Below are 12798 nucleotides of genomic sequence, written 5' to 3' on the forward strand. Positions count from 1 at the left end.
TTCACTCTCTAGCCTGACCCACAAATTCCAGCCACCTGGACCTCCTTGGGGGTCAGAGACCACTTTGTTTAGGTGCTCCTTCCTGAGCTGCAGCTGAGAAATTCTATAGGCAGTGTGCTAGCACAATCTTAGGGTTCACTTTGCTTGTCTTCCTTCTGTTGCCTGTTATTCAAAGACTGAAAACTGATGTTTTACATACTTTTTCTTGTTTTATAATTCATTGCATACAGAGGAGGCTAAATCCAGACCCTGTTGTTTCATTGTGGCCAAGAGCATAAGCCTTACAGTATGCTAGTAAACTAAGTTTATACTGTAGATTCAACGTTCCAGTATCTAGTAGGGAAAGTCTTCCCTCATTTTTCTTTTTATTTCAATACTTTCTTGGCCATATGGCTCTCTTTCTCTTTCACAGGAATTGTATAGCTAGGTTACCCAATTCCCTTAGAAAAACCTATTTGATTTTGGATTGATAATAAATTAAATTTATATTCAATATAATAATATGAGATATAACTGATACCTTTATGCTTTCATATACCTTGCTCTTGGATGGGAAAAATTAATATCATAAAATACTACTTCTCAGCTGATGGATGCTTGCTGATACCCTGGAAAGGGAGGATGCATGATACAATGGGACTGGGCGTTTGAAGACCCAATGGAGAACAGGCTGGCCAGTGCAAGGTTAATAAGCTGGAAGGCAGTGGAATTCTACTGGCTGAAAACATTAAAATTCTAAAGTGTAAGGAGACAGAGTGATCTCTGAGATCGTTTTCTTTTTAATGAGAAAACAACATGGAGAGAAGTATATATGGTATATATATATATGTTTAGGAAATGGGAGATACAAATATACATATACACATTATATATATATATGCACACACATGTGCATAAATCCATAACTACTTAAATTTAAAAATACAAAGTTAATTAATTATAAAACCATTTTTAAATGACTTCCTGTGGGCAAGTAGTGAACAAGCAGAGAGAGAAGCTGGGCTTTTCTTAACACACCATGCTTTTAGATCTGACTTTAAAACCATATGTTTTACACAACTGTATATCAAATTTAAATTTTTTAAAAAGCAATCTCTAAACATTGAAAGCAAAATAAAACAAATGAACCCAACCCAACCAGAATCAGGTTGGTGGCACAGTTACCTGAAGAGAACCAATTTAAAGTGACTTTTAAAGCACACTATTTTGATAGCCCATCCCTAGTGGGATATGCCCCACAGACAAAAAAAGAATTGCAAAAAAAAAAAAAAATCTTAAGCTGCCCTGAGAAATCCCACATTTTTGTGGCAGTATGGAGACCATTATTTTCAGACTAAAGTGTATGCAGAGTGGCCTGAAGGAAAACAGGGCAATTCTGCCAGGATTGTCAGCAATTGAAACTTTTTGTTGTGGTAGAAAGAATTTCAATGAGTTAAGTAATAACATTGTAGTCTTTAATTTGAATTGAAACTGTTAGTATAAATTCATGATATACAATCTTACCAACAAATGCCATTTTCTTCTCCCAGAAAAACTGACTAAGCCATTAGCATCAAGTGCTCAGATGGTGGTCCCAAATTCAGTTTCACCTAGAAGGTCAAAGGGCCCCTTGGATTACAGCCTTGACAGATGTAGGGTAGGAAACACACCACCTGCCTGGAGTAACTGAGCTCCCTGCTCTCTGGTGTGATTTTAAAGAGTCCCAGGGCTGTGTTTAAAGGCCTCCAAGCCAACCTGAAGAGACTCCCACAGTCCACTGAAACATAAGTAGTATCTCTAACAGGTTGATGTATCCAATACGATTATGCCCACTAGTTCATAACAGAGCCAACAAAAACAAAACTTAGTGGTCACTTTCAGAGGACTCTAGGAAGTCAGCTCATCCAAAATCAGTCGTTTATCTTATAGTTTTTTTGTATGACATGTACGTCAAGGTACCTAAGTAGTGAAGCACTTTTCGTAGAAGAAACTTTGAAGGCTGCTTCTGTTAACAATACAGAAGGAGAGATGGAGTCAAAACATCACCACTGTGCAAATTCTAACAAATCCATGGACAGAGGAGTGCTGAACGACAGAGACAACAAGCCATCCTATGCCGTCCTCTGTGAAGAGTACTCACCGGAAAATTGAACCTGAGTCTGATCAAACTGCTAGATCTAACCACCAATAGGCAGAAACTACTGCGGACAAAAGAATACATTAAATGACACCACAGAGACACAAATATCAAAATGCAGGCTAGGAAATGCTACTGGAAAAAACAACCCGCTTTCTCCAGTAATTGCAAAAAAAAGGTGTGAAGGAACCTATAGATCCAAAAAAGACTTAAAGACCTTTTACCACCAACTACAATTTATGACCTTATTTTGATCCTGAGTCTAACAAATAGACTAAAGAATCATGAGATAATTGGGGAAATTTAAACAATGACTCACTCCAGTGTTCATATATAAACAATGACTAGATATTTAATTATCAAGAAATTGTTAATTTTTAAGATGTGATAATGATATTTCTTTTTAAAAGAAGTGAATATTGAAACTCTTATAGATTAAAAAATAAAAATATTACCCCCAAATAAATACAACAAAATTCCACTTACTATCCTAACAGGTTGTTTGAGAGGTGGTAAAATTATTTAAAAATATTGATGGAAATATAAATCCTTGAATAGCAAAGAAAACTATAAAGAAGATAAATAATGAGAGAGTTGCCTTCAACTGAAAGCCACTGTAATAAAAATCACTGCAACACAGCCAGCACAGTATTGGCATAAGAGGAGACAAATCAGTGGAACAGAAGAATGGATCCAAAAATAGATCTCAGTATATATCATAATTTAATATGTGACAAAGGTAGTATTTCAATTCTGTGGGAAAGAATGGTTTATTTAATAAATAGTGCTGGCATAACTGGCTATTCATCTAGAACAAAATGAACTTGTATCCCAATTTCACAACAAATCCAAAAATAAATTCCAAGTGGATTAAAAACTTAAATGTAAACAATAAATCTTAGAAGAACATTTGGCTGCCTACATGGAAATCGAGGGGATAGAAAACACCTCTTTAACTAAAACCAGAAACCAGAAGTATAAAAGATAGACATATTTGATTACCTAAAAATGGAAAACTTTTATATAGCAAAAGATACCACAAACAAAGTCAAGATTAAAAATAGGCATTTAGAAAAATGCATGTAATGCAGGAGGCTTCCCGGATGGCTCAGCAGTAAGAATCCACCTGTCAATGCAGGAGCTGTAGGAGTCTTGGGTTCGATCCCTGGGTGGGGGGATCCCCTAGAGGATGAAATGGCAACCCACTCCAGCATTCCTGCTGGGATAATCTCATGGACAGAGGAGCCTGGTGGGCTACAGTCCGTGGGGTTGCAAAGAGTCAGACACGACTAAGCTACTGAGCACGCAAACTCAACAGCAGTGAGGAAACTGCAAATTAAAATAATAATGAGACATTACATCCATCAGACTGGCAAAAATTAAAAGGATTAATATTATCTATTGCAGTCTCATGCATTGCTTGTGAAAATGTGAATTGTTACTGCCTTTTGGAAAAAATATCTAATAACATCTATTAAAGAATCCACATACATTTTGACCCAATGATTGTACTACTGGGAATGTAGCCAGTAGAAATAAAAGAGCCAGTATGGAAGCCTATATATAACTTGCTTATTGCAGAATTATAGTAGCAAAAATCTAAAAGCAAAGTGAATATGCATTCATAAGGAAATGGTTGAATAGATTGTGTGTGTATCTGCATCATAAAATACTATGCTGCTACTAAGAGAAAGGAATTAGAACTACTGCCCACAAATCAGAAGGATTTCTTCATGATGTTTAGTGACCATGAAGGCTCAACGATGAGAATTGTGTATGTTGTGGTTACCATATATAAACTAGCATATGTGTGTGTATGTATGTGTATATTTATGTAAATGAATATATTTGTACAAACTTCAGTTTTCTTATGGTTACATGAGCTTGGGGAAAAAAGCATGGAATACTCTGAAAAACACTGTTAATAAGGGCTATGCTGGGTTGCGGGTAGGGAGATTAGGTTTAGGTTGAAGAGGATTGAAGGAAGAAAAAGCTATAGAAATTTCTAAAACTAGCATGATGATACTAAATGTATATATACGTATATATAATTACATGCATTAGTATGTATATACGTTATATATGCACAAGTTATATACAAGTATAATATGTGTGTCTATATATTAAGAGCAAAAACTGGAGTTAAATCTATATCAGTATATCTGCAGAGATGTCCATGATATGTTGTTAAATTTTTAAAAGCTAGTAACATGTATGGCCTGATTCTGTTTTGTCTAAACAAAGCATATATAAACAAACCACTGTAACTGTGGGCTGTATAACTTGTAATAATGAATGAGCCATGAACAAGATGTGAAGGGATAAATGCTTAACATTTGTTACCTCAAAGGGGGTTGAGATGGGGATGAAATGATGTGGTTAACTTCTTTACACATCATCGTACTGGTTTCCTTATTACAATAAAGCCATATTGCTTGATAATTTGAGAAACATCAAGCAGAGGGAACAAAGAAAAAATGTAGTTTTCCTTTGAGAGAACATATTATCTTTCATTATATATTTAAGTCTTTTTTTCCCCTTAAAGTTTCTTGATAATTGTTGCTTTCTTAATCAGAAATGAGTGTTTTAGGTTTATCAAATATTTGAGGGGCATCTATTGAGATGATCATCTGTTTTTTCTCCTCTAATTAAATAATGCTATTTCCTCTTCAATACCTGTACTCTCCCACCTGATCTTATTCAGTCTCATGGCTTCAAAATCTTTAAAAGTGCCAACAACCCCCAAATACGTGTCTCCAGCCCAGACTTCTCATCCAAGTTCCAGATCATAGAAAACTGTTGGCATCTCCTCTTTTTTTAAATTTTTAAAAATTTATTTATTTTAATTGGAGGCTAATTACTGTACAATATTGTAGTGGTTTTTGCCATGTATTGACATGAATCAGCCATGGGACAGCTCCTCTTGAATGTCTAATGACATCTCAAACTTAACACACCCAAAATGAAACTCACAAACACCTCCCCTTCCTCCCCCAAATCTCCCCAAACTTACTCTACATGCAGGTGTCCTTATATCAGGTGAGGACAACCACAGTAACTAGTTCTCAGGCCAGAAAAAATGTGTCATTTGTGATGTTTCTCTTTCACATTCTACACTCAATGCATCAGGAAATTACATTCATTCTACCTTCAAAATATACTAGAATTAACCACTTTCATTACCACCAATACTTTCATCCTGGTCAGAATTACCATGCTCTCTCACCTGCATTACTGATCTTCCTGTGTCTGTTCTTGACCTTTAACAGGACATGCGGGGTCAAGTCATTTAAAGGTTCATGAGACCATATCCCTCCTTTGCTCAAAACTCTGCACTCTACCTTCCCTGACTGCACACTTCCCCTGACACTACCCCCAATTCGTTTAGATTAAAACCCAAGGTCCATACAAGGGCTACACGGTCAGCGCCCTGTGGCCTCTTGACCTCATCTGCTACTTTCAGCTCCCTTCAGATTCCTAGAATGTTGTAGGTACACCGCTCCCACCCTGGAGCCTTCACACTCACCATCGCCTCTGTTCTGAACGCCCTTCTCCCAGATAGCTAACTCTCTCCTCCCCTCAACGAACCCTACCTTGACCACTTTATTCAATATCCAGCCTTCTACTCCCTCAAGACATATCCCTCTTGCTCCATCTACTTTTTCATCTTCCATGCATTTATCCTCTTCTCCATACTGAAACGTTTATCTTTTATTGTCTGTCTCACACCACTAGAACACAGATCCAAGAAGACAAGAACTTCATTTTGTTCACTGATGTGACAAAATGCCTAGAACTCTACCTGACACATAATAGATGCTTAATATTTGTTGAATGAAAGAATGAATTCACGAATTATATTAGCTATAAGCATGGAGCTCCCCCCAAGCCAGTTCTCTCAATGCTATGATTCCTCTTTTATGTGTGTGTTGAGCTGTTATGTTCTATAAGGTTTTTAAATTTCTCTTAAATATGACTCTTTTAGGAATCATTCCAAATTTCTGGCTCATTATTGAAGACTTTTTTATTGTTTCCCGATACTATTGTAGACTTATTTCCTTACCCACTGAAAAAAATAAATAAATAAAAAATAAAAAAAAAATAAAAAAAGAAGACATGGCACATAAAAAAAAAAAAAAAAGTAACGCTATGGTGATTTCATAGGATTTGGTGAGGAAGGAAAGGCAGATATTTGTGCTCCCTCCTCCCATCTTCTATCTCAGAGAATTAGGAGTTTGTTAGTTTGCGCCAGTCTCTCTGAGTCTGATTGAATCTGATGAACTGAAATTACTGGATTGGAGGCCCTGGTGACCCCATCAATACAATGTAGCCTTATGAGGCTACATACATTAGATTGGCCACCAGCTGCTCTTCCTCTAAGATCTCCAGCTCTAGCCTTTCAAACGTAACACTGCTCTCATTAACCAAGATATTATAATTTTTTTTTCAATTCAGAGAGGAAATGAATTGCATAAAAGCTAGATAATAAAAATCAGGTTCTAATGTCTGACACCACTTTTTCTTCTTATTAATTGGCTCAATCTTAAAATCAAAGATATCCACCCACATCCTTAGGGAACTCATTGAAAATCTCATGCAGCTGAAAAATTTCTAATCTCCTTTTGCTATGACTCTACTAGTCAATTAAAGATTTTTCAAAATGTAAAATATGCATTTTTATGTCTACTTTCAAAGTCACTAAAGACCAGATTTTGACCATTGATTTATATGCTGAATATGCCTACCCTATGAAAAGAAATTCAGTTACTTTGGGAGTTCTAGGAGTGTGCAAAACTATTTTTAATCTAACTTTCCTACTAGCATAGCATTTAAAAACCACAGAAAAATGTGCTTTTTAGTCCCTCATTAAAAAAAATTTTTTGTTTTCAATGCTTTAGGATTTTTCAGTTCAGTTCATTTGCTCTGTCACATCCAACTCTTTGAGACCCCATGGACTGCAGCACACCAGGCTTACCTGTCCATCTTACCAACTCCTGGAGCTTACTCAAACTCATGTCCATCACGTCAGTGATGCCATCCAACCATCTCATCCTCTGTCATCCCCTTCTCCTCCTGCCTTCAATCTTTCCCAGCATCAGGATCTTTTCAAATGAGTTAGTTCTTCACATCAGGTGGCCAAAGTATTGGAGTTTCAGCTTCAATATCAGTCCTTCCAGTGAATATTCAGAACTGATTTCCTTTAGGATGGACTGTTGGATGTCCTTGCAGTCCAAGGGACTCTCAAGGGTTTCTCCAACACCACAGTTCAAAAGTATCAATTCTTCAGTGCTCAGCTTTCTTTATAGTCCAACTCTCATATCTATACATGATTACTGGAAAAAACATAGCTTTGACTAGATGGACCTTGTTGGCAAAGTAATGTCTCTGCTTCTTAATATACTGTCTAGGTTGGTCATAACTTTTCTTCCAAGGAACAAGCGTCTTTTAATTTCATGACTGCAGCCACCATCCGCAGTGATTTTGGAGACCAAAAAATAAAGCCTCTCACTGTTTCTATTTTTTCCCCATCTATTTGCCATAAAGTGATGGGACCAGATGCCATAATCTTAGTTTTCTGAATGTTGAGCTTTAAGCCAACTTTTTCACTTTCCTCTTTCACTTTCATCAAAATGCTCTTTAGTTCCTCTTTGTTTTCTGTCGTTAGGGTGGTGTCATCTGTGTATCTGAGGTTATTGATATTTCTCCTGGCAATCTTGATTCCACTTATGATTCATCCAGTCTGGCACTTCGCATGATGTACTCTGCATATAAGTTAAATAAGCAGGGTGACAATGTCAGCCTTGACGTACTCCTTTCCCAATTTGGAACCAGTATGTTGTTCCATGGCCAGTTCTAACTGTTGCTTCTTGACCTGTATACAGATTTTTCAGGAGGCAGGTAAGGTGGTAAGGTATTCCGATATCTTTAAGAATTTTCCATAGTTTGTTGTGATCCATACAGTGAAAGGCTTTGGCACAGTCAATAAAGCAGAAGTAGATGTTTTTCTGGAATTCTTGATCCAAGTTTTTTAGTTTTATGTAATTTGATGACTATGTTAGATTTGGAGGAAAAGTGTTCACTGTGAACCCATTTTTTCCAAGACTAAATATGAATTAACATAGATCAAAAATCACAAATCTGTAATGGAAATTATTTACTTATTTATTTAACAGAGCCATGTGACATGCAGGATTTTAGTTACTTGACCTAGGATGGAACCCATGGCCCCTGCAGTGGAAGTGAGGAGGACCACTCTTCCATCTTCCATGCATGCATCCTATTCTTCATCCTGCCAGGGAAGTAATCAAAAATTACTATATTTTAAAAATGTGACTTGCCCTTTGACTACTAATCTCAGCCACTATAGAGAGGAAAGACTGATCTCAGCCAAGATAGAGAAGAGAGCTTGAGCTGTCAGCCAAGTCAGCACCCCATCTGTCAACATCCCAATTGTCAACTGGATAGACCAGTTTTTTAAAGTTAATGTATTTATTTTAATTGGAGGCTAATTACTTTACAATATTGTGGTGGATTTTGCCATATATTGACATGAATCAGCCATGGGTGTACACGTGGATAAACCAGTTTTCTGAGATCTTTCTATTGTTCAAGCAATAGACCTATGTCCTTGGCCTCCTGTGAATAGTCTTATCCTTTTCCCCTACTTTCTCCAAGGTACACCAATTAAGAACACTGGGTTGTAAACCGTTGGTGTGAATGGCTTCTATTATCTTGAGAAAACCTATGGGAATGGAGCCCCTCATCTTATTTTAGAGTTTATTCCAATATTCTAGCCCCCCTGAGAGTAAATAAGTTCTTTCCTGTGCTCATCCAGAATGTTTTCCTTTACTGTCAACTCATTTTCTCTTAATTAAAATTATTGGCCATGGAAAAATCATTGCTCATCATCCTCTGTATTATCCTTAGAGACAATGCTCCAGATCTCTTTTCGCCCCATTCTAATTTTTGCTTGTGAAAAAATGGAAGCTTTTTTCTTTTTCATTTTTCATTTCTCATCATTTTTGGATGCTGTTCAGCAATTGCATGTGATTACTGAAATGTGGCCAAAATGGAACCCCATTTACTAGATCTTTGTAGAGATGATAGATTTTGAAAGATTGAAACAATAGGAGAAATTAAACAGGAAATGACAGATTTAACTGTCTAAAAATTTTCAATTTCAATACCATGAAAATTAATTAAGTTGGCTAGGAAAGTATTTGCATCACATTAAAATAATAAAAAAATTCATATCTATACAATATAAAGAATTTACCTCTATGAAAAATCTGCTTATATATAAGATCCAATTTTTAATTAATAATTGTGCTGATTTAAAAATTATTTTGGTTATTTTCATATAAAACCATCTTTTTGAGTAACATCTAGACTCCGGTAGATACATGAATCATGAATAGACAATATTCTTATTAGCCAACAGTCACTTTTTCTCAATATCTAGTTGACATGTCATATCTTGGAAGTCTTCAAGAAGCTTCAAAAGAAAGTAAGGTCTTCTACAAACCTGTGATTCTATATTCTGTGACACAGTGTACTGCCTATGTTATTATAGTCACATTATTATTCTGCAATTATTTATATGACTGTCTTCTTCCTAGAAATCTTGATAAGATGTCAGAGCAGGAACAATGTTTTGCTTCATTATCTTTTCATTGTCTAACATGGTGTATACTGCATGCAGTAGGTGCTTCAAAATTGCTTATAGAATGAATTCATTCACATTAACATAAATGTCAATAGTAATTATAGAATTACAGAAAGGTCTTCCTTCTCAAGCTCTTCATCGAAGGTCTACAATATAATGCAATATTATTTTTTCAAAAAGACTTTAATGTTTTGGTGGACATATGTTCTTTTTACCTAGGAATTTAAAAATGTGAATACTATTAAAAGAAATGAAAAGGAGTGCTCCTGGAAATAATTTATCCAAGTATTACAATGACAGTCAGTTTACAGCGTTCTTAAAAATATAATGCACTCATTCTGAAGTCCATCTAGAGAAACAGAGGTAAGAGAAGAGTCAGATAAAAAGAAATAATGAAGGGAAATAACATATCAAATATTTAAATGTTTCATTAAATTACACTAATTAACATACTATGGACTGTTATGGAAACAGAAAGATTCTATTAAATAAATAGACTGAGAAATTCAGGGATTATCAGAAGGATGTATAAAATTATTTTATAATAAAGTTAACCTTTGAAAAGTAGTGGTGGAAAGGTGATCTCTCCAATAATGTATGTTATGAGAAATGGAAAGGCATTTGGCAAAGGTCATCTGAATCTCTACCTCATTTCTTTCACCTAAGAAAAATTCAATGGCTTAAACGTTTAATGCAATACAATGACAACAATAACAAAACCCCCAGAAGAACATGAGAATAAATTTTTAAAAAGTTGGAACGAGGAAGACTATACTAAACATGACATGATATTATGAAACCACAAATGGTTAGACTGATTGTTTAAATTTTTTAAGTTCCCTAAATCTCCATGCAGCAAAATAGCATACGAAACAAACAGAAAACTCTCCATAGATTTAAAAAAAGACAGGCAAAGAACAGAAAGAATAATGTTTGTAATACATGAATTACTAATATATTTAATAGGCAAAGAGTTCATACCAATCTATATAGAAATGATTAATATTCCAATAAAAAGATGGGCAAAGGACAGGAACACAAAATTCATTGGAGGATAGTAAATGGCTAATAAATCTATAAAAGGTAATAAAATCATATAAAAGTAAAACAATGAAATTCCATTTTTTACCTATTAGATTAGTAATTTTAAAAAATCGATGACATACACTTTTGGCTATAGAGAGAGGAGATAAATACTGCCCCCAAAACTGGTGGAGGGTGAGAAGATGCATAAAATATTTAAAATATTTGAGAGGGAAATTTGGCAATATAACAATATTTAAATGATAACAAACAAACAAAAGTATGTTTAAGGGCTTTTGTGGTAGCATTATTTGAAACAATAAATGCTAGATGCAACCTGAATGTCCATCAATAGGGAATTCCATTATCACAGGGCAATACAATGGATCTCTATGCAGCTCAAAGAGAATGTATTAGAATAGAATATGAAAAGGTGTGTCTTATGTCATTAATCAGAAAGAAAAGCAAGTTGAGGACAATTAGAATAGGATCCTATCTGTTTTTTAAAGAATATTTATAGCATGCATACTTTGTATATATTTATATAAAAACTATCTGAAAAGACATACAGTTTATTAACAGTGGCTACTTCTGGAAATGGGATTGAGAGGAGATAGTTATGAGAGACTTATTTTTAATTTTCTTTTGCTTTTTATGAATATGAAGTAGTATATGTTTGTAATTAAATTTTAAAACATTGTAAAATAATACTCACTTTTTTACATAACAGGCATTAAAGGCAAAACCCTTTGATAAATAATTAGGCAATAGGTGATGAGCCACTAAATGGGACAAGTCTTTGGGCATAAAATCTAAAAGGATATCAAAAAACCCAGAAATCAAGATGAGTGATATTTTAATGCACTATTTTAAAAATATATTTTATTGAACTATAGTTAATTTACAATATTGTGTTTTTTTTAGGTGTATAGCAAAATAATTCAGTTATGAATACATATTTTTCTAATTCTTTTCCATTATAGGTTATTATAAGATACTGAATATAGTTCCCTGCTCATATAGTAAATCCCTGTTTCTATCTATTTTATACATCATGGTGTGTATCTGTTGATCCCATACTCCTAAGTTATCTTTCCTCCCACCTCTTTCCCCTCTGGTAACCATAATTTTTTTTTTTTTAATGTCTGTGAGTCTGTTTTGTAAGTAAGTTTGTTTGTATTACTTTTTAGATTTCATATAGGGGATATCATATAATGTTTGTGTTTCTCTATCTGACTTCATTCAGTATAAGAATCTCTAGGTCCATCCATGTTGCTACAAATGACAATATTTCGTTCTCTTTTATGTCCAAGTAATATTCCATTATATGTATACCACATACATCATATCTTCTTTGTCCATTCATCTGGTGAGGGACACTTAGATTGCTTTCATGTTTAGGTTATTGTACTTAGTGCTGCTATGAACATTGAGGTGTATGAACCTTTTGAATTACAGTTTTGGTCTTTTCTAGTTATATACCCAGGAGTTGGATTGCTGGATCATATGGTAACACTAGTTTTAAGTGTTTTAAGGAACCTTCAGTGTTCACTTCGGCAGCACATATCCTATATTAAGGAACCTCCATACTGTTTGCCATAGTGGCTGGACTAATTTATATTCCCACCAACTGTGTAGAAGGGTTCCCTTTTCTCCACAACCTCTAATTAATGCACTATTAAAAAAAATCAAAGTTAATATAAAAAAAGTCTATTATGAACGAAATACCAAAAATTTAAATGAAGTCCTGCAGTTGCATGACTCACCTCATTTACTGCCCCCAATCCTGGTCCTCTTGCATTCTGTCTTTTTTTAAAATGTTATTGTTATTTATTATTGATTTTTTAAAGAAAAACTTTTTACTCTGAAATAATGATGCATTCACAGGACATTTCAAAGATAGAATCTGCGTGTTCTTTATTTAGTTTCCCACAATGCTTATATCTTACATTACCATAGTACAATGTTAAAACCAAAATTTGAATTTGGTACA

Source organism: Muntiacus reevesi, chromosome 16 (genome assembly GCF_963930625.1).
Source record: "Muntiacus reevesi chromosome 16, mMunRee1.1, whole genome shotgun sequence".
NCBI classification, from domain to species: domain Eukaryota; kingdom Metazoa; phylum Chordata; class Mammalia; order Artiodactyla; family Cervidae; genus Muntiacus; species Muntiacus reevesi.